Below are 22,054 nucleotides of genomic sequence, written 5' to 3'. Positions count from 1 at the left end.
AGATACATAAGAATTGATCTTCTATCTGATATCTTTACCATGTACTGTGTCCATGTAACAAACAAAATAGGTGTACACAATATTCTCCTCCAATTTTTAGGAGTATTAAAATAAAACTTTCCTAAAATTAGATTATTTAGCAATCTGGTGAAGAGAAATATACAACAAACCCATAGCATAAAAGCAACCCTGTGGTTACCAAACACTCACTTTGCCCATAAGTATGTATGTACCCTTTAACCAAATATTTTTGCCTTGTACATCCTAAATCATAATTTGATCTTCTAAAGTTGTTAAAATATGTTGTGTAGCTGCTGCTGGCTAATGAAGGCTCTAAGGTAATGGGTTGATAGTCATCTGTCAGTAACAATTAGAGCTTTTGAAGCATTCAGATAGCTGGAGTGGACTTTCTACCGGGAATCCATAGTCAAATGCTGACTGTGGTAGATCAACTCAAAGATTTCAGAGCCATTATCAAAAGACATAATTTCTTTGTCATGATTTTAGCATTAGATGGGTCAAGAAAACCATCCTAAAATACACACAGCTGTATCAGGGTGTCACTTACTTAGTAGTCATGGACACTCAGAGGAACAAAATTCATTTCACCTCCTGAAAGCCACATGACCAATAGAGCGATATTCCAAATCAAAGCAAATAATAAACAGATACCCACATTTCAAATGAGTATGGATCCATCAATGAATTATTTTTTAAATTAAAGGTTTTGGATCAGGAATGTTTCACCATCTAACACCAAGGGGTCATTCTCCTTAAGATGACCTAATGACAAGGTCACTCTATTGCATGGGAAAGCAAGCAGGTGGGCTCAGAACTAGATAAGACAAGACTTAAACTGATAAGCACAAATTCATTTCTCTCTTGCTTTGAGTGGCCTGAGTCCATATGAAAATAGATTATGCTTCTGCTCTGCTATGTGACCTCATAGATCCTGGGAAATGATAGAAATAGAACCATGGTGGCATCGCGGGAAATCCTTCACAGAGTGCAGAGCCTTCCCTGCCTTTTGCTCCTGTCTTTCTCTTCTCCCATCCCACAGTGACTTTCCTTTCAATATTTACTTTATTATCAGTTTTGTGTGTATGTGAATGTGTGGGGGGGCGGGGGGGTTATGCATGTCAGTACAGGTGCCTGAGGTGGACAAAAGGAGGTGTCAGATACCATGGAATTGGCATCACAGATGATTGTGATCCCCTGATGTGGATGCTGGGAATAGAACTCCAGTCCAAGCACCAAGTGCTCTTGAGCTACTGATCCATCTCCCCAGCCTCTGACTTTGCTTTTCAGTGGAGGATAAAAGGTGAATTGGAGCCACCTTGCAGCCTTAGCTACCACACTCCACTCGGGACACAATGACCTTGTGAGAGTTTGCTTCGCACATTACTCTGGGGGCTTTTCCCCCCTTCCTAGTGCTCTTCATACTCAACCACCAGTCCTACTTTTTAATGGAGCCTCTACTAGATTGAAGACTCTGTAGGATAGGATCAGTCTGGATCTAGATACTTAGAAGACCCAGTGTCCAGTATTGTTATTTTTTTTAACAAACATATTCTGAATAAGCCACTTCATTGTGTAATGCTTAACAACTCAGCTGTAAAGGGAAAATGATAATTTGTGACTTCAAAACATTCACAACACAAATACCATGTATTATTAGAAGAAATATTTATATTTAAAGAGAGAGTAATTGTGCATATTATTTTACTTGAAGCCATAAGAAAGGCAATTATTGAATCAACAAGCATACACTCACACTGTTTCACACAAGGACAGTCATATGGTTCTGTGACCTTGTAAAGGTGAAGGCCAACAATCATGGCTCAACACTTTGTTCCTTCTATCTACCTCCAGCATGTAAAAACACTGAAAACTGGGGCTAAGGAAGTCCTCGACCCCCACCCCTAAGAAGGGTTGTGAGCCTTGAACTGTGGCCTCAATTCTATAACATTCCAACTGTCTTAAATAGTCTGACCTTGACAGTGACCTTGGGAATTATGAGGATTTCTTGGCCCCCTCTTTCTGGTCTACTTTGGATCACATTTCATCTACAACAAACCACAAACAAAAGTTTGGCATGTTATTGTTTTTGGCCCCCTGCACATACTGCAACCTACATTTTCCAAATGAGCATGTGGACCTGGAAGTACCACTTGCAAGGAAACCCCATCTGCTCCACAGACAGAGTGCTAGTCCCACATCACAAGAGCCACGCATGGCCATCTGGGGAGGATGCCATAGCACCCGGTGGGCCCCAGGAGGCTAAGGCACAAGATGGCACAGTACTCTGCCCAGCACCCAGCCTTTGTTCTAGGAAACAGTAGCCCTCCATTAGTCCTCAAAGACTTGGTGGTGGCCCTGCCAGCTTGAAACAGCAGCAAACTTATGTACAAGGGCTACATTCTACTTCACTGAAGACTGGGGTGTGTGTGATTCTCCCCTACCATGTGTCCTCAGTTTTTACATGTCAATGTCATCACAATCACAACACTTAAAAGATGGAAGAGGCTTTCTCTGGGGTGTCAGAATCTAGAGAACAACTTTCTTGCCTGTATACAAGGTTGAGTGGCTCAGTTTGCTCATGTGTAGTATTAGGAAGGAGATGTGGCTTGTTTGGCTCAGATCTTTGAAGATGAAAGGGGAGGGGTATTTTTAAGTGAAAATTATCAGACCACACTGAATGCACAGTTTTCTCTATGGATATTAATATAATCTGTGCCCAAGCTTCAAGAGTACAACCTGACTTTAGACTCTCTTCCTTCCCCCTCTCCAGGGTCAGTGTGTGAAGATGTGGAGATGGTTGCATTTTTTGCTTCATGCTGATGTACTGGCTCTTTTTCCTCTTTTTGTGTCTATCCTTACTTTCACATGAAACTCTTGCAACGTAAGATACAAGATCATTCCAGACCTAAAAGTTAAGTTGTCATGATATGGGTCTCAAAGCCATCATTTTGTACTTGCTTTGCTTTTGACAAAGTATCGTTAAACTACTTACTTCCCCCGACTGAAAGGGCCACCTAAACTACCTAAGTATGAAATGAGTTCTCTCTTTCCCTCTCTCTTTCTCTCTCTCTCTCTCTCGCTCTCTCTCTCCCCTCACATTGTCCTTCCTCTTATTTCTCATTTTTCATTCCAGAAAATCAACTTTCCTATATTTCTGAAGAGAAAAAAAGTCTTATAAACTATCTTCAGTTGAGAGAGGCAGATCACATACACACATTGGGGAGACAATAAACTCCCAACTCAGCTCTGTCACTCATTAGCTGTAGATGGAAACAAGTTTCAATGTCTCTTCAAGACTCCCTGTTCTCCTTTGTAAGTTTGGGCTGAAAATATCTATCAAATAAGATTAATGAGAATATTATAACAATTAGACACCACACATAACACATGGCACAATGTCTATTTAAATGGCAGAATAAAGCAGAACCATTATTTACATTCAAACTAAAAGTCGGCTTCTATATTTCTAACGTTGTGGCTAATCTGAAGAATGGAAAATTGGGAGGAGAATCACAAGATATGACACTGTTCCATCAAACAGTGCTTAAAACAAAACAAGCACAACAACAAAAAAAAAGTCACCTAATTGTTACTACTACTCACTGAGAACTTAATGTGAGGCAGACACTTTTCTTAGACTCTACACCCATTAACTTAGTCCTGACCACAGTTCTATAAAGTAGCTGGCATTAGGACTCCAATCCAGGATAAGAAAAGAACAGTGGTTCAGTTGATCATCTACCTCATCCCAGAGCCTTAACAGGAAATCTAGTTCCAGAGCTATGTTGGAAAGTATCTTCTAAGACAGTGAGGATCATGTAGGATAACACCTTCATGACCAGTTATCAACAACAAAGTACCAGAGTCTACTTATTACACCCTTCCTCGTTAAATACCTCCAGTCGCTCTCATTCACCAACGTTCTAATGTCTTCTCTCATATAAAGAAGAAATCAGCACACCCAACCTAGGGATTTAAGACTTTATAGAGCCCTGGGCATCACCCATCAATATCAGCATCTTTGTCATCATCACCATCACTGCCACCACCATGGATGACTCTGTACTGAGCAACCAGCAATTCTTCCAACGTTTTCTATATGATCTACAACACAAGGAAATGTTGAAAAATATTGACCCTCCCCCATTCTAGACACATACTTACAATCTTTTGTTTATATTTCTACCACACACAAAAATCCACCATTAATCTCAAAAGGGGAAAGATTGACAAATAAAGTCTGCTGCTACCATTCACAACAGGTAAAGGATTAAGCATTTACTATAGGTAATTTAGTTTAATCCTCAGAACAAACCTATGATGTATTCATTACAGATACTTCTAGCTCAATCTCTCAGAATGGAAGCCTCAGCCCTGATTGTTCAACTGTCTTTCTCAAGGTCACAGGGGTGTTCAGAGTACAGCTTTACAATTTGACCTGGATTCCCATAATTCTTTCCTGTAGTCACTCCGAGATGGCTCACCGTTTTCTAGACTGGGTGATATTTAATTCCAAGTATAAGCTCTCTCCATCTGTAGTCTGTTACACTGTGAGGCAGGCCTCTCAGAAATGTGCCAATGGGAATGAGACCTCTGAACTATCCTGACTTCCCACTCACAAGTTTGATGACCTTGAACGGCCTGTATCCTGAAGCAAATGAAGGAAGCCCTTCCAGCTCCCACCTTGTATGTTTTATGATTTCTGGAAAATGGATACTATCATCCTCGATTCTAACCAGAAAAGATCCTAGAAAGGGTTCATTGTGCTGGCTTCAGTTGGTGGCCAGACCATCAGGCAAGGGTAGTTAAGGAAAAGGCTGGCTGGAAGTGTAAGAAAGGCATCCACCTCACAGCTGTTCCTGTCTGAATGGAGCCAGGGGTAAACAAGAGTTCCTCTCCAGAGATCTCTGCTGCCAATCCGTTTTCATTCCTTTCTTTGGGGGGAAGAAAGAGAAATTCATATTTTCATGGGCAATGTATTGCTTTCTACACAAAACTGCCAAAAACCCAACTGTAGACAAAATCCATCTGACAAAAATCCCTTAACTGCTTTGATTCTGTCTTAAAGGAGATTAGTGGTTGGAAGGTCACACGGAAGCCAACCCACTGCACACTGCAGTGTGGGGTTTCAAAGCCTTCACTACTGAAGGGATCTCTGTGCTTGATGCCCCCTCTCTCCATGGTGTTTAATCAATGAATCAACAAATAGTTCCTGAGCAAGGCTTCCCTGGGGTCTGCAGGTCACTTCAGATGTGACTCTCCAGTTCAATAGTAGGAGAAAAGAAAAACAGATTTTTTTTTTCTGACTCCTCTAAAAGTTTCCATTTATAAAACTAGAGCTGGCATCAAAAGGCTGCGGGACTCCTGTCCCTCTTTTTCCAAGCTCTGTGATTCATACAGAAAGAGGCAATGCAATGTAGCAGAGAGAACACAGAATGAAGAAAACAAAAGGAGAAGGCTAGGAAATGGAAGGAATAACAACCTGGAAGGGCCGAGGCAAGATGACTAAAGGAATATGACCATGACCTTTATGCCACAAGGACAAAGGTCAAAAGAAAGATAAACAGCATTTCAAGAAATGTTTCCATGGAGGTGTAAGCCCTCTGCCGACAGACCTGCTGCTACTGGTTTTTAATACAAATAACAACCTTGGTGGCCAACTAAGGAGCACTGAGTTTTAAATTGGTAGTATGAGGGTAATTGCCTCTTTCTAAATTTTTTCCTATTTATCATTATTGTATATATGTACCCTGGACTCTAGCATAGTGTCATACATTGTAATTAAATGTCTTAGGTTGAAATGTCCTTTTGCTCTCAACTCTAGCAATGGAATTCTATACTGTCTCAACACTCACAGTATCGGAAGTCCTGATCTACAATAAGAAAATTTTAAAACACAATTACTCTTCTTAAATAATTTGCATGAAAATGAAAAGCATGTAAGATACCATCTCAGGCTTTGAAGAAAATGTGCAAAATATGCCATGATCCAATATACTGACTTGTCATCTCCCAAGTAAGGATGCGTGATGGCAGAGGCAGGTTGAGATGTAAATGCTGTCCTTCCCTGTCCAGAACACAGAAGGACTCTACTTAACTATGCATTTTTTTCAACCAAATAAACAAACTAGCAATAGTTTATTGAGCACATACTGTGTTAGACAGGGTGCTGAATATTTTCTAGGCATTATCCCTCTGCACCCTCTCAACCGTCCCTGGCATGCAGTAATGCTCTCTGTCTATTAATGACGATACAAAGGTCAGAGAGATGAAGTCAGCCTACACAAAGTCTTAAGGTTGTTCAGCCCCAAGCAAAGACTCCAACACACATCTCCACAGACTGTGCCTTCTAAGTACCTGTGGATGACATTTTTAGTTGTGTCCTTCAATTTAGGCAATCAAGATGAGGAAACATTAGGAACTGTATTTTTATTATAATTACCCCAAACCTCCCTCTGATATATCATATTGTCAATATGCGCCTGAAAATCCCCTCCCCCGACCCACATTAGTTACCCCAGTTTCACCACCTTTAATAAGAACAGCTGGTTTTAAAGTACCAAGCAAACCCTAAGTCCACATCCTCACCCAGGACATTTCAAAGCACATGTCTGGCCTGAGCATCACCGAGGCACTCCAGCATATTTAAAACACTAATTTTAAAAACCACCACCACCCATAAACGTGAGAACCATGTTACGTGTAACACTTTCAGGGCTGCACAGTTTACGAGGTAAAATCTTGAAAGTAGATGGAGAAGCTGATGCTTTGGGCTCTCCTTGAGCTCCCAACTCCCAGCTTCCATGAGTTTACTGTTTCTACTCCAGTGATACTAATAGGAAAATATGCACCAGAAGTCTATACAACTCAGCATGTCCTCAAAGGGTGTCCAATTATCAAAAGAATCTACACATCAAAAGGAAGCAAAATATAAGCACATCATTATCTCTTGTTCCCAGGTTAAGTGATCATATGTCTGGCCCAGAAGAGGGGAGGAGAGGGGAGCAAAGCCACCCAGTTAGCTCTTGTAAAGACAGACATGCCTAGCTGAATCCTTAGCTTAAAGTGTCGGTGGGTGCTTGGGACTGAGAGCATCCTTGTTCCTCCACACTGTGGATGACACGGTCCACCTCTAAACCCAAGCAAGGGCATAGCTGATTTTCTGAGATGCTCTCGCCCACACAGAGTTATGGACCAGATTTCTCTGCCTGTTTCTAATTGCAACCTGGACACGGTTCACCAAATTAAGCCTGAGTTAGTACCTAAAACCAACGGGTACATTTTGTTCGGGTTTTTTGTTTGTTTTTAGTTGAGATCAACATTATGAAGACCACCATTGCCACATACACTCACCATCCCTTCAAGAGAAACACAAAAGGCATTATGTGACCTGGCCCTTTGAGTCCACAAACAAACAAATGAAACAAAGAGCTGAGGTCAGACCCAGAAGCCCCCTCCCCACAAGCCTCCATGTGCTTGTTACTATCTTGAAAAAGTTGATTTGAAAAAAAGTAACCAAGGTTACAGATTAATCCAGAGAATGAGGAAGAAGCAAAAAGATAGATGTGTCACTTAAAAGGGAAAGAAGGAGGGACCTGTGGTCATTTTACATCTGGTCTACAGGACTTGCCAGGTGCAGTAAGCTTGACCTTCCATAAAGAAAACCCCAAAAACGCTCAGCCTGCTTTTTTGTTTGCTTTGTTTCTAAAATAAAGGTACTTACCACAGAAAATCCACAATCCCCACACTTTGCCCACAACACACAGGCCACCATTCTCTGTGGAAGCCCACAGTGGGGCCTGTCAAGTTCAAGGAGATACCTAGTGGGTTAGAACTAGGCAAGGGAGGAGGGGGAGAGAGAAAGACAGACTTCCCCTTTAAAACTGAAGAGAAGCACACACCAGATCACATGACCTTTTACCGTAATTTCTATTAAAATCATTTCATGTCTGGTTGCCCCTGCTCTCCTGGCTCATTTGTATTGTTTACAACAAGCCACTGCACAGCCAGTTAGTGGCGGCCGACTCCATGGTTACCCGTTTTTACATTCACTAGTCAAATGGAATGCATTTTGGGCTGTGGGTTCCAGGGAGCAGGCTCTTAAGCAACCACAATCCAGCCATCAATCAGGCTAATCTGAGAGAAATTAATCTTATAAACATAAGTATTGTTGCAGATTAAAAATTGATAGAAGGGGGCCACCAGCTTCCACAAACTGAATTCCAAAAGTGGACAGGCTCAGACTCACCTCAGAGCCTGGAGGTGTTTGGTCTGAGGGCTTCCTCTGACAACCAGTCAGGATGGGGTCCCAAAAAGCTGTTAAAGGCAATAAGACCACTTCGGACAAAGAAATCTATCACCACCACCACCACCCTGAGCATTTCCCTCACCTGGTAGCCCTTAGAATAAAAACCCAGGCTTAACCAGACTGCAATCCCAGCAAAGTAAATTAAACAGATGCATACAGGACCGTCAAATGCCAGACAAACACTGAGTAGGATTCAATTAAAACCAAATCTCAGAGGAACATGCTATGAGTAAATTATAACTGCATACTAGTACAGTTTATGAAGAGAAAACACACTACACACTCATTCCACTGTCCATGAATTTAGGGAGTTAATTCTTTAAAAGCTTTCCCCCGAAAGCTAACTTGTTTCTCAAGATGGACAAGACCCACAATTATCGGCCCTAATAGAAATTGAGAAGTTGTATAGTTTAATGCCCACAATAATTGGCCCACGAGTCACATCTATGTCTAAATGAGAAGGGCAAATAGCTAAAGCTAAGATATTACAACCCCGTCTACTGCAAAGTCACTGTATCAGAGGCTACAATTGATCTGTTGCCTCAGAACGAATTGAAACTGAATGTAACATAAGGTCGGAAAAAATCCCTCCTGTACTGCTAATCGGATATTGTATAATGGTTGATTGCAGCTTTGCCTTGTCCTATTGCTGCCTAAATCATACATACTTACACGTTCTGGGCTCTTCCAAGAGTTTGGTGCAGTTTCAAGGACAAATGTCTTAAGCAAGCCTCTACTGTGCAGCAGGGAGCCTGCTCGGATCTGATGACAGGAGCCTGGTGCTAAATCTGACAACGGAGAAGGAAACTTCCTGTGTGGAGAGGGTATCTGGGAGAGGCTCGGGTTCAAAAGGCAGCTGGGAAGGTGCTGCTCAGGCTGCTCCCGGGCTGTGTGGACAGGGTAGCAGCTGAGCTGTGTTTGCAGCCCTGCAGAAAGGAACCTTTACTGAAAACCAATGGTATCACGTTTCAGAGGAGCTCGTGCCAAGTGCTGGAGAGCAGGGCAACCTTTGACAACTTCACACAATTCACCCCAGTGGACTCCAGCACAGGTCAGGGAGGAGCATGGAAAGAGTCTCCCCACCACCAGGGCTCATCTCCATGTCTCAACCCAGCATCCAGCTAACCAAAGGCTAGCACTGGTCAGCACAAGGCAATCCCTGCATTTAACTTAAACACAGCTTCTTTATTGTCTGCCTTCTCCCACCATGTCCTATAGGCTAAGGGAGACCAGTTAATCTAGTTTGTACTGTGTGTGTGTGTGTGTGTGTGTGTGTGTGTTTATGTATGCTTTACAGTATGTGTAGGTGTTTATACACATATATGCATCACTAATTGGCTAGAGTGACTGGGCAAAAGAGTCTCAGGAATCCTCCTCTTTGCCCGCCTAGTACAGAGACTGCAGTTATGTGGTACAACTCTGGCTTTGTACAAGTGTGCTGGGAATCGGAACCCAGGTTCAGATTCTCACACAGCAGGCAGTTTACTACCTTCCCATATCCCTAATCCAAAATCTTAAAGTGTACTTCCCTCTGTTTTCTGTTTGTTTGTTTGTTTTTGTTTCTGTTTTTTTTTTCCTCTACGAATTTTGTCTAGAACTCCCATGAAGTTCCTGAGAGAAAAAGTGAGAGGGTCCCACCCTCCAGAAGGGGAACCACCTTCTCATTTAAGTCTTAATACAGAAGGGAAGACACATTGTGAGACTTCACTATCTCTCCTGCCCCTGCAACGAGACTTTACAAAGGCCAGTGGAAAAGCATATTTCAACATTGCTCATCTTACTTTACAGGGCCTCTTTATGGGGGTCATAGGAAATGTGGCAAGAAGCTAGGAACATTGTTGCTCTCCTTGCCTGAAGGCTGGTCCAGGAGCTGCCTGGGGAAATGGTAAACTATGTGAGGACTTTTTGCAAGTAGGCTACACACTGCATTCTAGGGACAATGCACTCAGGTGTGAAAGCCACTCCATGACATGAATGGAGTCAGCCTGGATATCCGTTTTAATGTCTGTCCTGACTCTACCGCCCCCCCCCCCCACACACACACAAGATCAACTGTTGCTCAGAATATCCATATTTTTGTTTTCCTCATTATGAATGGATGCAATCTCACCGCCATTTAAGATCTTTGTGAGGATTTAAAGGCTAACATATGTTGGGGACGGACCTCAAAGCCTGGCACTCACACATTCACAAGCATTTACTGAGTCTCTGTTAGCAGTCAGGCATGGTGCCAGACGCTTGGGCACAAAGTCAATCACAACATAGGACCTTCTCTCCAAGCACAAGTGCCCAAGAGTTAAGTTTTCCGTTCCATCCCCCTTCCCATAGTCGCTGCAGCCCCCACTGAACATACAAGAGTATTTCCAAATCTCCTGTGTCAGCTTGCTGGTAGAGCAATGGTTTGGCATATGTCATGTCCTGGGTCCTTCTCCACTACAAACACAACAAAAAAAAAATTCCTCTCATTTGATCCTCCCAACAATTTTATGAGCTGGATGAAACTATGGCCAATTCATCAATTCATGAATGGGGAAAATAACATTTTCAATAAGACACAGCTAGTAAATTGAAGCCTGGATGTCAATGAAGCCCTCTGGTGAGCCCATGCACTCCTTGAGCAATCTGTATGAGTTAGTCGTATTTTGTACAATTCTTCCTCATACTGCACCTGGATCTTGGTTTTGTGTGTTTACAGTGCTAGGGATGGCATCTGGGCCCTGTACTCCTGACCCGTTACCTTAACAATTGTTATACTTCCCTAAAAGCAGCATGGATGCCTTGAAGCAGAAACGATCTCTTAATATTCTACTGTATTTTGCTAACTGGCCTATCATGATGGGAAAGGTACAGCATGTTCAGTACATTTCTCTAAATTTAAAAGAAATCTGAGCTGGGCTGACTGTATTAACTGACCAATTTCAGAGACAGCTTTCAATACATGATGGCGTGGAGGACATCTGCAACTCAAAAATAAATTATGTCTATCTAACTTTGTGGCACCAACTCATAATTAAGCTACCGGGATTTTGTTTGCCTCTTGTTTAGTCCATCTACCATGGACTGAGAATCTCACAGTTTTAACAAAAGTGAATAGAAATTGGCTTTCAGGCACAAATTTAAATTCATGGCATCTTTGATTTCTAGTTTGACTGAGTTTCTGGGTTTAACAGAACACAAAATATAGAATTCTGCCCATCATTATCTGGGGAGTCAGCTAAGGATGTCCCAGTTTCAGATAAACCCAAACATATTTCTCTCATCCTGTGTTTTTAAATGCATTGTTGGTACAAACAGCTTATTTCTTGAGCATTCTTTGACCTGTTTTTTCACTGCATCCTTTGGAATGCAGTTCATTTATAATGACAAAATTGGCTAGGCTTTTATCAGTAAATCATTCACAAAAAAAAAAAAAAATCCCTAAAAGATACGTATGCCATACCTCCACTGGAGTCAACTGATATATCTTCCATTCATTACTAATCTTATACCCATGAAGACTTTTTTTTCAGATGCAATTTATAGCACCACTTACAAGTATTTATCACCAAACAACAATTCCTGAAGCCTTCACAGAAATACATACATTTTCGATTAATATCAAAGCTACAGAAAAAGTACAAATGACAGGCAATTTTTGAGACAAACAAAACAATTGCAGAATGCATTGGTTCTATTCCTAAAGTTATTTACTTGTTTATTTGGACAAAAAGTGGTCCTCAGGGAGGTAAAGTAAATAAAGCTGCTGATGTCTTGCCACTGCCTGTTTGAGAATCACCACGCCTATGGAATGCCTGCCACCTTCAGCTGCGGACCTCTGTGTTACTTCCTGCTTCCTTCCCCTCTGTCTTGTTCCACAGGAAGCTAGAAAGTACCAACAAAAGAGGCTTGGCAGTGAGATTAACTCATTTCTAAAAATCAGATCCAAATGGCCAGACCTGGCAAGCAGAGATGATGTTGGTCCAACAATTCTCACACAAACCTCACATTCACCTTGAGAAGCAATGCATTTTCACAAATGATAAAGGTTCAGGGAACTAAGAATTTCCCCAAATTACACAAGTTTGTAGGTGACCCAGCAAAAATTGTAAAATGATAATTAGAGACCTAATTCCAGAGTCTCTTCACAGCATCCACAGAGTTGTCCCTTCTGGGGAAGATAGGGAGTGGTTACCTGCATTCATTTCCCTTGTTCTTTGGTAGATTCTGTTTGTGTATTTTTGTCTTGTTTTATTTTAGACAGGGTGTCACTCTATAGCCCTGGTACTTAAGGCAAACCTTCAGCTTCAACCACCCAAGGATTGAGATTTTAGGCATAAGCTACCACACATGACCCTTTATCTGGCTCCACATCCCACAGCTCGGTTAAAATAGGTCAGGCAATGTTAGTACACACACACCTCTTCTACCTGCAATTACTTTGCACTTTTTCTTCTCTTATATCTTGGCCTACGACTTCACTGAGTAAATCTATCTTTCTCCATTTGTGTACTCATACTTTTAATGAATTGCAGTAACCAAAAAAAAAAAAATCTTATAGCAGGCCATATACTTAGTAATAGTACTGTTTCACTATTTTGGGGGAAAGTGAAGCCTCATATTTTGCTGTCAGTCTCCAAAATTCCTAGACATTTCTCAAAACCTCTTTCATCTACTCTACAAGATTTCCCATCTACCCATTAATCTTCTAGATTTGTGTTCAATGTCTTAAAGCTCAAACCTCCAGTGTCCACACATTGAAGAACATTGCTCAACTCCACTACCTGCCATTGCTTGTATAGAAATAGAACAACTATTTTCACATTTGGGATGTCACTGATAAAACAATATTTCACTCAAACAGGTTACTATGATCTTGCCTAAGAAATTGGCATGTAAGACTGTCTTTTGCAGAAAAAAAAAGTTCTTTTAGGAAAACCCATATATAGCATATAAATAAAACATCTACATATCTACATTCAAATCTGAACGTCTAAGTCCCGTGAGGTGTCCATGCTACAACAACGAACTTGCTTTCTTTACATACATTGTATGTCATGTATAGTCTTGGTATATGGTCACACATAAAGAAACAGCTTCTAGAACAAGTTCAATTGTACCATTTGTTAGTTGGTTTGTTACTAATCTTAATAACTTAGGGAGAAACAAAGGGAGAGTGACAGTAAACTGGAGACCTTCCAGTCTACTCCCTTTGGTTGAGCTACAGAGACCAAAAGGTCCACCATTGTTCTTTGATGAACTGGTAGCAGATCCCACAGATAACTGCTGCTGACATTTAGTGGCAACCAGCATCCTGCCCTCTCTGTAAAAAGGCAAGTTTCTGACTCTGATGGTGATTGGTCCAAAGGCCCATCAGAAACATGTCCTAAATCTGCAACCTTCAGAAAACAAATGTCCACACTAAACTGAAGATGAACTCCTCACAGCTGAAGGGAGTGCTCATTTACACAGATGACTTTGGATTTCTCTCTGCACACAATAACTTGGAAAAATATATAGGCTGTGTTTACAGTGGCACGAGAGCCGACATATCTAAGAAGGGCTATAACTTGCTAACAGTCTTCCTGATTTATGTTGGGAAACATACAGGGAATGAAATGATTTCTACAACCTCACATTTTGCTCAAGATCGCTGCTGAGCAGAAGATATGTTCCCCAGCTGTGGGGATTGCTTGCTCCTGCCCCCTTTCCAAGACACATATATGTTGAGCAATTTTACATGCATTGTCCCTGAAAGGGGGTCTTAAAATAGTAAGTTGGAAAGGAAAGAGAAAACAATTAAGAGGCTCAAAAAAAGGAAAGAAGGCAAGGAGGAGAGTAAAGAATCTTATTCCCAGATAACGTTTACCTTGTAAAAAGTGATTGCCTTCTTTAAGATAGGCGATAAGTAATGTTCCCAAGTGTGGGCTATTGGGATGTATAGTTATAAACTATCACTCATTAGACAAATGTTAGTTACTTTTCTTGTTAGTATTTAATAGATATGGAAATTTGCTTCACAGTCTACAATTGTGCTAATAAAATAGGTATTTGTAAATACAAATTTTCATGGTCATAACATCAGCCTTATTAATTGAAAATATCTAAGAGTGAGATCAAATTTAAATGGAAAACATATGTTTTTGAAACATACACCTTACACAACCTCTAAAATATCTATGAAACTGGAGATATAAACCTTTTGCTTTACTTCATATAATGTTGGTATTCTGAGTCTGTATAACTCTCAAAAAGTGTTATAAATGCATATTTCCTAAGGAAATGAAATAATTTGTAACTCAGACTCTATACTATAGAGGAATAAAACAAGCGAATCATCATTTAGCATCCTTTTCAGAGTTTGATCAAGGTTATTTACCTAAGTGGACATGCCAAAAAAAAAAAAAAAAAAAAAAAAAAAAAAAAAAGCAACTCTGAGTTGAATTTCCAGCCAGTATTGGGGATTTCAAGATCTCCCTTGGTTTGTGGTAATTATTATCATTACATAGTTTAATGGACAAAGAGTCCTTTATCAGAGGAATATGAACAGAGACAACCCAATACGATGCTATGGCTCTGCTCAACAGCCACAGGTGTCACTCTGTAAGGTTGTGAATACATTTGTGTGTGTGCAGTGCCCATGTCTGAGAGAAAATGGAAGGCCAGATCTATATCCAGCACTGTGGAGGAGGTTATCTAAGGAGAAGTTTTTACAACCAGGCTAGACTACTTGAAGTTATCTAGCCTCCAAGAAAAAGAAAACTCCGTGATCTAAGTGATAAGCACCCAGAGAGCTGTAGCATCATCCCAGAAACTTTAATCAGGACCAAAAACTCATCTGGAATGTTCATTTGAAGGCTAAGGTTTTTTAAAAGAGATTTTCTTTTCCTAATACACTGAATGTGAGGGATCAAAGACATTAGATGTGTGTCGACAACCTATTTCAAAAGTCTGGGGGAACTTTTATAATTCTCCCTTCAGAGAAGGCCCTTTGGGTTTCTTAGCCTTGGGCCACTGATTCCAAATTCTATACAGTAAATGAAAGCCAACTATTGGGGAAATATCCCTGGGCTGGGAAAGTAACTCAGTGGCAGAGTTCTTGCTTGGTATACAGGATCCCCTGGGTTTCTGCTCCAGAACCACCAAAAAGCAAGGGGCAGTGGGGGGGAGGGAGGTGTTTGTTACAGTCTCCTACAGTGCCTTACCTTAACTTAGGCCTGAAAGCAGGTGAACACATGGCTAATTCCTTGTTCAATTCTGAACACCTAGTTACTCTACAGGAACAGCAATGGTAACCTAAAACCTGAGTTGTAAAACCTGCTCCATCACAGCTGTAACCAACTGACAACAAAGTCCTAACAGACAATGTCTCTTTTGCACAAAAAAAAAAAAAAAAAAACCCAGTATGTTATTTTTTTAACATTAGGAAGATATTTTTAAATGATTTTTTTTAAAGAATCACAATATTGTGATACTTAGTAATCATTATTTCAAAATGACAGATGCTATTGTTCCTGGAGAAATTTTCAGTTGCTTTTCTCTTACCAGTGCATAGATTGAAAGATTTGCCAAGTGCTCTCTGAAGAAAATTGAAGATCTGCATTTAAATAGAGATATAGTCCTTCAGAATGCATGGTACCTGAGAGGCCCATACTGTCAGGGCTCCTTAGTGAGGGTAGCTCAGATTGTATTAGGCACATTTTAATGCTGTAGCTCAGGCTATGGAATATTCTTCCTAATCTTTGTCCCGAGAAGTTAAAATTAAACCTTGTGCCAATGTAAAGCCCCCACACTAACAACAAGCAATTAGGACCATACATAACATTCCTGATGTGTACAAAAAAGACCACAGAAGATAACTTGGCCAGAAATGCTAAATAATTGAAGAGTATAATGACTTAATAGAGTAGTAAGCTTGGTTTACACTGCAGCCAATTTAAGCCATAAAAATACTGTGTAAAAATTTTATCTTGTGGTTGACCGTTACATAGTCAATCTATTATTCAAAAGTGCCTACCTCTTCAGGGTTTCTCTTCATCAGTGTGGCTTTCCCTCAAAAGCTTTCTATCCCAACAGTCTTCCAACAATTTCCAAACAAACACCAATCTTCTGAATTGTTTCATAAAATCCTTTCACCAGGGTCACCTGATCTTCCAGGTCTCACTGAAACTGACATCACAGGTCAGTCTCCAAAGGCAAACTCTGACCTCCTTCCAATATGAGTAGGTTTGCAATGAACAGAGCAGAGCACACAAGGCATCAAAGTAAATAAGTAAGTAAATAAACAAATCAAGCTACTTTCTTGCCACCTTTGTAAACAAAAGGAGAATCTTCTAAATAATTACCTTTCCTGTGACAGGTGAACCCAGGGATTTGTCCCTTAGAAAGTGTCAAGGGACAACACAAAAGTTTGCCTTGAGTGTTGGACTAAGGTATATAGTATCGAAGGAGAAACAAGCCATGAAGAAAGAGCAGTCCGGAACATAACGCCCATGACCCCTGGCAGGCTCTTGCCAAAATCTTCGCACAGCTGAGAACAAGGTCCCTGGGAAGGAAGTTATTCAGATCCTGTTTTCCCAGGCGTGCTCCTGAGAGCTTTTTGGTGGTCTGCATGCTTACTTAGTTAGCCCTTATCTTGCTGGGCTGCCACACTCATGCTGAGTCAAATTTGGAGCTCAAAATGAAACATGAAAGATCTTGAAGATCACTTAATATCGAAATACTGTTGTGGTAATAAGTGGTGCTCAGTTGGAGACGGGAACATGGCACTCTCTGGTAACCTTTTAATTTCTGGAAAAATTGCACAGAATAAATTGAGCTGTACATACACATGAAAACCTAATCGATTGATCTAGTCTATTTTGTTGAGCAAAGAATACCAGAAGGTTTCAGTACATATCATACAAGAAGACTTAAACGATTTTGATTTACTAGGGGGAATGAGACATCCTTTACCTCATCACCACAGTCAATGGACAGTTTAATATGCAATGTGATGCCATCACAACAGCTACACACTTAATACTACCTAATGCAAATTTAGAGAGTAATGAGAATTGCTTTAGGACAAAATAAGAAAAGCATAGATAGCACACAAATCAGTGTTTGAAAGATCCCGGAGGCAGGCTTCTTCTTAGCCTGGCTACTTCCTCAAAACAAGGACGAATCCCCTTCAAGGTCGCAGCACCTTCATCAGCAGGTCAATGCCTCTACCATCCCTGAGTTCAGACATGAGAGGCCTTCAAACTGCCCTCTTTTTGACACAAATACAGACCTGTTTCTCAGGCTGGTTAACTCAGTTTGATAACACCAAATCTACTGGACAGGAGAAAAACAAAACAACAAACTACCAAAGCCAAAGACAGGCAAAAGCCACTCTGGTCCTTCCCAGCTAGTTTCCCTCAGATACTTCTGACTCTTTACTTTTTTATTTTTTCATGAACTTGGTTGTTTCTGAACTTGAGTGTTTTTCAAACACCCTCCCATGCTTGGTCTTTGGGCAGTGTGGGAAACAGATGGGTTTCTCTTCAGAACTGATCCAACTCATTCAACTGCTCTGAAATATACTTTCAGGGGCTGCAGGATCTTCAAATATTGGGCAGGGTTGTTTTAAAGTAGCAGGAGGTTATAGGCCCATTTGGTGTCTCAGAATCCAAAGGAACAAAGCAACCCAATAAACACATACAGTCATCTCTCAGCTCTGGGGCTTGATGGGGCTGGGGAGGTGGGGGCAGGAGTAGCAAGGCTGGTACAGAACTGCTTTTTAAAATTCTGGATGGATGAGGAACTGCATCTAGGAGACTGTTCCCTGCTGAAAGGGAGGAGGAAAGTGGGGGAGCCTTGGGTGTCCTTTCCCCCAAGGAGGGGTGGAAGTACACTGGGCTCTAACCTGCAGGCACTCTGATAGAATCAAAAGGTGGCAAGGAATGATAAGCAGTCTGAAATACTTAGTCCAGTGACCTCCAGACAACTTCGGTGACTTCCTCTCTGGGGAAGGTGAAAGCATAGGAAAGCCAGGGGAGGAGGGAAAGGCTTAGAGGACAGGAGGGACACATAGCACCACAGCAGCAGCACAGCAGCACTGACCTGCCCAGTGGCAACACCCTTCAACTCCTGGTGCCCCTTTCACCCACAACGACCCCTGCCCCAAGTCCATTTGGCCCTATCACCTCCCAGCCCCAGGGTCCTAACTCTGGCTTAGGTCTTTACCACTTTACAGAGCACTGAAAGTCTGTAACCGGGAAGAGGGGGATGGGAGGGGTGTTGAAAGAAGGAATCTAACAGCAATTCAAATCTATCCGTGCCCCAGCACACACCTGACACTTGCAGTCTGGGCCAGGCAAGTCTACAAGAGGTGGGCGCTACTTATGCGTGTGTTATTGAGAGAGGGTGTCCTTTATTTTTCTTTTCTTTCTTTTCTTTTCTTTCTTTCTTTCTTTCTTTTTTTTTTTTTTTTTTTTTTTTTTTTTTTGTTGTTTTTTTTTGTTTTTTTTTTTTCCCCCTCCAAGAGACTCTAAGCAAGTGAAGGGGGAAGGGGTAGCAATACGGATTCCAAGCAGGACTGCAAACACAGATGCAAATGTCTGTTTCCAGACGCTGATGGTTAGGGATGGGGCAGTTACCTTTGGCAGGGTCAGAACTGCAGCAGGTTAATCGGGTGAGTCCTCGGGGATTTTTTTTTTTTTTTTAATATTTTTTTTTTTTTTTCAAAGCAGCCGTAGCAGCCCCGGTTGCTTTGGCTTAGGAAAGTCTACAAACCCCCCATGCAGGGACATCGCACATCTCACACACGCCTCCTTGAGCTGGGCTTCCGCGACCTCGGCGGGGCTAGGGGGTGGCGGGCGGCCGGCGGGCGGCCAGGGCCCGGCCCCAGGCTGTGTCCCCGCGCGCAGCGGCCCTGCTTGGGCCCCGGGGTCCGCGTCCCGAGCGGCGCAGCACTCACCCAGCCGGGCTGCGAGGGGCCGAGCTGCGCCCGCGGCTAGCCGGAGCGCCCAGGCGCCTCCCTTCGCTCTTGGTAGCGTCGGTCCGCACTCCCTGTGACCCAGGACGTCATGATGCCTTCCCTGTTTTCTTAATGATAACTTGGCAGAAGAGGAGACAGGCTGCTAGGTTCTCCTCGGGTGGTTGCGTGGTATGTGCACGTTTCTCTTTGCATGCGTTTGGCTCCCTCTTTTTTTAAAAAAAAAAATAATAAATATATCTCTCTATTTAAAAAAAAAATTCCCCGGCACTGTCAGGATTTGATGGCATTACTGCGTTTGCATAATCGACGCCTCTGGGTGTGTATAGATGTATGTATGTGCGTGTGATTTCTTTTTTCCCTTTAAATCCTGCTGCTCCTGCCTCCGTCGCCGCCGCAGCCGCTGCAAAAGCAAGCATGCGTTCCTCTTTTGTCTTTCATTTTACCTTCAGGGTGACATTCAGTGCCAACTGCTCCCTTTTGACCGTCGCCAATCCCCGCCTGGGCAAAATAAATTTGAAAAAAAAAAAAAAAAAAAAAAAAGCCGGAGTGGGGGAGGGGAAGGAGGTACCCCTTCAGCCCCGATGCTGGGGTGCTGTGTTCCCGGATCCCAGACCTACACAACCCACCTCCCATCCTTAAAAATAAACATCTTCCCCTCTACCCACCCGGCCCAGGCTGAGAATCGGCTGGCACCAAGGAGAATCCACCCAGGGCCCCACTCGTGTTCGCGGTACATACTGGCTGACTTGCATACCCGGTGCGTAGGCCTCATACAACCGCAGCTATTTTTCTTTAAATCTTTTTTTTTTTTTTCTTTTAATGAGGAGGGGGTAGGGAAGAAAGAGGAGTCCCAGGCTGTGTGTGAGGGTTCTATGGACCAGGTAGAAAACTCAGGAGAGGGGGAAGGGGTATGCTGGTATCTAACTCACCACCAGGGGAGTTTGGAAGGACATAAAGGGTGATAGCTTTTATTTGACTTACTCTAAATGGCAGTAAAACTTTTTTATATGGACAAAGATGTGACAGCTGACTATCCAGTGCCTTTGTCATCTTAATAATTAGGTTCCCCTACATCAGTAGGAAGGGGTTCCAGGATAACCTTAATACTTCCATCTGCAAACAGGAAGGTATGCTTTAGCTGGTATGACCACAGGACTACACAGCACAGATAACTTATTTTTGTCAGGCCTCCTTTGCTGTCTGCTCACTGTCTGGCACCCCTAAGCTCTGTCAGGACATCATAATATTGTAGATTTCTGTACCCTGTGTATGGGTCATAGATACAGATGCCTAGTACCAGGTCCAATAAACATTTTGTCCATCTTGGTCACTGCTAACCCATTTATAGTAGTAGAAGAGACAAAGGAGGGATTCCCCCCAAACCTGACTGTGATCTTGTTCTCTAGAATGTATTGCTGAGGTCCCTCACTATACCCTACAGATTCCAAATTCCTCAAACATGACAGTAGATGCCAAGGTAGAGGGCAAGGGAAACCCATAGAGGAGAATGTCAAATATGAAAAATGGAAGGGCCTGGAAGGGAACTTTCTAACTCACCCAAAATCATCCTCAGCTGCTATCTCTCCATTTGAACATACTTTGTCTAACTGAAGCTGGCTCAGCTTTGGGAGAACACCATGACACTTGTTGCATCTTTTCCCTTTAGAGTCACAATCCAAGAATCGCTAGCAAACCCCATGGGGAAGACACTGTAATTATGCAAAAGCCAGACAATCAGAATTGGAGGAGCGCCTGGCTGAAGTAGACTAAGAGGGTCAGAGGACTATTGACGAATGGCAGAATCCCAAGACTTGAGCAGAGCCTCTCCACCCTTGACAATCGGCCCAGATGCTCTGGCTCTGCTTACAGTCTCTTTGGACTGCCAAGAGATGAGCTGATACATCCCCTTGGTGCTGAGAGGTGACCAGAGCCATTGATTCAAAAGACCTACAGACTATTCAGCATGCCTGTCTATAGATGTTATTGGTAACTTTCCAGAAAATAGCCAAAACATACTGGTTAACTGGTGAACAGGCAACATTGAGTTCTCCTGTTTGTTTGTTTGGTGGGTTAGGTTGGTTGGTTGTTTCACTTACTGTCATCAGAACCATTCCCTTGATGACCTAACTCCAGGATATCAAAATAATAATAATAAGAATAACCCCGACTAACTTTAATGCCCTGAAATACATTATTTTTTCTTTTCAGGCAAATGCTGTACTTGCTTCAGCAACCCACACATCAGTGCAAAGCCCAAGAGGTCTTTTCCCTTGGCAGTCAATGCTCAAGTTCTCCAGAGGTCTGAATAGATGATTAGATGATTGTCTGTTTGCTTGCTCTTTTGTGTGTGTGTGGGTGGGGGGAGTTCTTATGTAGCTCTGACTTGACTGGCCTCAACCACCCAGCAAGACTTCCCCTAGGTGCTCAGGTGGGATTGTAGGCATGCACCAACATGCCCAGACTGCATGGGTGCTTTCAAAGCCAAGATTCTCCAACTCTTTCAAGAATGCCTCTCTGTTGCTGGTCCAAGTTCAGACTCAGACTGTTTCCAAGGTTTTATTTTCTGTGTTCATCTTAAATATATTAGTCAATAGTGTTGGAGCATGCTCAATTTAACCTCCCAGCCAAACCAGGAAGGACTGAAAGGGTTTACTAAGCAGCTTGGGACACATACATAGAAAGCAAGGCTGTAAGCTTGACTTTGTTTACAACATAGAAACCAAATTCACTCTCCAACCCAGCAGGAGAGTGAAGATGAGGATTAGCCCCTCCTTACACAAGAAAAT

The 22,054-nt window shown here is 42.2% G+C and overlaps 1 protein-coding gene and 1 long non-coding RNA gene across 8 annotated transcripts in view; one reads left to right on the top strand and one right to left on the bottom strand.

Annotated features, from left to right (window-relative positions):
• The window catches only part of Esrrg (estrogen related receptor gamma), a 544,752-nt gene extending 525,267 nt beyond the window's left edge, over positions 1-19,485 (bottom strand). For 3 of the 7 annotated variants that reach the window (XM_051186534.1, XM_051186533.1, XM_051186539.1), the window contains exon 1: positions 19,248-19,485. The gene's annotated coding sequence lies outside the window, so the exon portion shown is untranslated. Of the gene's footprint in view, positions 1-9,001; positions 9,162-18,927; positions 19,035-19,247 lie in introns of those variants that run through there. The other 4 variants (XM_051186536.1, XM_051186532.1, XM_051186538.1 and 1 more) reach the window with 3 other exon arrangements.
• Positions 19,323-22,054, top strand: part of LOC127223757 (uncharacterized) — a 29,820-nt gene continuing 27,088 nt past the window's right edge. Inside the window, exon 1 of the long non-coding RNA XR_007834644.1 lies at positions 19,323-19,436. This is a non-coding gene — a long non-coding RNA (uncharacterized LOC127223757). The remainder of the gene's footprint in view (positions 19,437-22,054) is intronic.

The sequence above is a fragment of the Phodopus roborovskii genome, unplaced genomic scaffold (genome assembly GCF_943737965.1).
Source record: "Phodopus roborovskii unplaced genomic scaffold, PHOROB, whole genome shotgun sequence".
NCBI lineage: Eukaryota > Metazoa > Chordata > Mammalia > Rodentia > Cricetidae > Phodopus > Phodopus roborovskii.
Note: the sequence above shows the minus strand (reverse complement) of the source record. Positions and strands in the feature narration are given on the sequence as shown.